The 3152-nt window shown below is 40.0% G+C and overlaps 1 non-coding gene across 1 annotated transcript; it reads right to left on the minus strand.

The window, feature by feature from the left end:
- Positions 1-2118: 2118 nt before the first annotated feature.
- On the minus strand, positions 2119-2193 carry Trnat-ugu. Its single transcript has one exon. It is a non-coding gene; the product is annotated as a tRNA-Thr (tRNA).
- Positions 2194-3152: the final 959 nt, after the last annotated feature.

Here is a 3152-nt window from a genome sequence, read left to right on the forward strand (position 1 = left end):
ATGACTAAATACATGAATTTACACACTACATTCAGACTATCGCAATACCTCCCACTTCTGTCACAAACGGCTGCAGATACACCTGACAGCCCAACTACTCGTCTTTCATATATGTAGTCACAAATGAGGACTTATGCCAGATATTAGATCTCGCCTACATTTCCTTCTTCCCGCCGACCGTTGCCTTAATTGTTAGGCTATGTTAGCACCCCTTCGAATCTGACAAATATTTTCATTCCTCACTACTTATTTACGTATTGCTGGTTCAGCATTTCTCAACGGTTTCCAATGATATTATTTTATGTGTTCGGTCATAAATGATTTCATCCCTATCGATTCTTCTCATTTAATTTCAGTGAACATAATTCAAATGAGTTTTCCATTCAGCACTTCGTTACTTGATATGTAACTGCATCTGATAAAACATTAATCCAAACTTTATAGTTTAATTCCTTATCACATAGAGTAGCACTTGAATCATTTCTGCAACGACGCAACCAGTTTCTTGGAAACTACAATTATTTATAATGGACAGTTCCGTCTACATCCACTGCTATGTAAAAGTACGGAAAACACTAACAAGTGCGTCACGTCACACGTGTTATTTCAATAAATAAGTCTATCAATATGTTTCACACTTCCACTGATTCTTAAAGTAAATGACTCACATGAGGAACAGAAATTAATGTTATTACTCACCTAAAATGACTCACATATCGACAGCCTGAGACCAAAAAGGACTTAATATAACGCATATTGATTAACGGTACTGAATATTACACAGCTCGCATATTCATGATAACTTCCATGCAAATTAAAGGTATAATTCTAATCACAAAGATGTCTCTATCATTATCTGTATATATATTAGTATATATTACGGTAGTCTCAAGCGTAGATATGTCTTTTAAAAGCTAAGAATGAGAAGGTAAAGTATTTCCTGTTACCCCTCGTATCTTATACGTATTTAACGAAGAGGGTACGAGATTAAACAAAAAACAGAGGACACAGTACTGCATTTTGTGGAAATAAAGCTCAGTAGAAAGTGTTATTTATATTTGAACAAATTGGCGACAATATTCTGTAACGTAGCCGGAAAAATTATTAGTCATACTTCTGAAAGAGCGCAGTGGTGGGTTTGGAGCGCTGTGTATGGGTAGAACTATACGAATGATAGAGTTGCAGTGCGTTTTAAATAAACTCGCTCTAGCTCTCTCTCTCTCTCTCTCTCTCTCTCTCTCTGTGTGTGTGTGTGTGTGTGTGTGTGTGTGTGTGTGTGTGTGTGTGTGTGTATAAATGAGTGGAGGGGTGTTATTAAAACATACATAACGTGGCTGTAAAACTATAATAAACATTTAAATGAGCTGCTTCGAAAAACTCTGTTGTTCACAACATAAAAATGGGATGGACGTATATGACCTTATTAGCAGGAACTTGAAATATCTCCCAAAACCCCTTAAAAGCAACAAATGTTAAGACAAACGTCGAATCACGCATCACGTCATCCGCATGAAAGTTCAAATGTCTCTTTGGTGTAGCGTCAGTCAGTTCACACACATTATAAATAGACATATATGTATGTTCCTTACAAGGCGCATAAATCTTAATCTTAAAAATCATATCTATGCACTACATTTAAAAACGACAGTAGAGGCTGTAGAAAATTCAGCTCATAATTACCTATAACCAGTATACAGTGGAGATGCACGACATAAAGAAAGGGAAATAAATTTCTTAAACTAACGTCTAATAGTGTGACTCCTTCAGCATCTAATTTAATTCGCGACGGTCGGAAATGTATATAGTTCACATGAATGAAAGGCTTATGTAGATGGATGTAACCTACTACAAATGACCGTGGCTGACAGCGCAACATAAAGCTGAACTTCTTCAATGCGAGGTGTCGAGTTTAGCCCACAGTAGGCGGTAGATGTATCTTTGTTCTGAGGTGGTGCTGAGATATTTTGGGGGTATTTTTTGTAGCATTACATAGGCCCACCTGCTCAAGTTATATATGGATATGGCCTGCAGCCGTCTAGAACGAAATTAGAAGTAATTTTAATACCTTCAACTGCTGACGGGCGTTGGTATATATCAACGGGGACCGGTGAAAATGTGTGCCCCTACCGGGACTCGAACCCGGGATCTCCTGCTTACATGGCAGACGCTCTATCCATCTGAGCCACCGAGGGCACAGAGGATAGGGTGACTGCAGGGACTATCTCGCGCACACCTCCCGCGAGACTCACGTTCTCACCTTGTATGTCCACACACTACAATCGTAGTGTCCCACCCCAACATACCCATTACTCGTGAAAGACGTTCTTACCAAGTCCCGTAAGAGTTAGGGGAATATGTGTGCATCCGCACAGAACAAGGAGGTCATGCATGGCTGGCGTTGCCAGACCGATATACTTATATATGGATACGGTGTCTGTTCTTTCGGACATGTCTCAGGTTTTGTGACTTCGGAACCACGTTTTCCTGTTACGGGTATTTTCATCTGTGATGAGTGGATGGAATCCAGCTCGCCTTGAATTCCTTGCTCATGGAGCTCCCTTCATGTTGTTTTGGTTCTGACATGATTCGCGTGTGTGACGTTCAGTTATGCAGTGACTTTGGCAGCTGTCGTCCTCTTCATTGATCGTCTATCACGATCACTCAAAACACTTTTGTCCGTTTTCTAACTTAGTACGTGATGTTTTTCCGGTTTCTCTCTACTCGGTATAATTCTTTCATACGGTGGCCCTTGAAACACCAAACACTTCGGCTTCCTCGGTTGGGGATGCACATACCATACGAGCAATAACAATTTGCCCACATTTGAATTCGTTTAGCTCCTGCATAGTGTACTCACAACGACACATAACGCTATTCTGATCATGATTGACAATCGCAATGTACTGAGAACATTGCTCTGGTGCTGTTCGCGGCCAAACATGACAGCGCAAGCTGCAGGCTTGACTAGCATCTGCATTACTGTTCAAACATGCAGGCATCGTTGTATTTCTATATTTTTGTCCAACTTTTTGTCTACTGAGTTTGACCTGAGACATCACGTCATATCTCTTATTTCTTATTCCGAACCCACTATATTGGTGCATTTAATATAAACATAGTACATTTATATCAATTGGGCATTCCTTGTGCAG

Source organism: Schistocerca piceifrons, chromosome X, assembly GCF_021461385.2.
Source record: "Schistocerca piceifrons isolate TAMUIC-IGC-003096 chromosome X, iqSchPice1.1, whole genome shotgun sequence".
Classification (NCBI taxonomy): Eukaryota; Metazoa; Arthropoda; class Insecta; order Orthoptera; family Acrididae; genus Schistocerca; species Schistocerca piceifrons.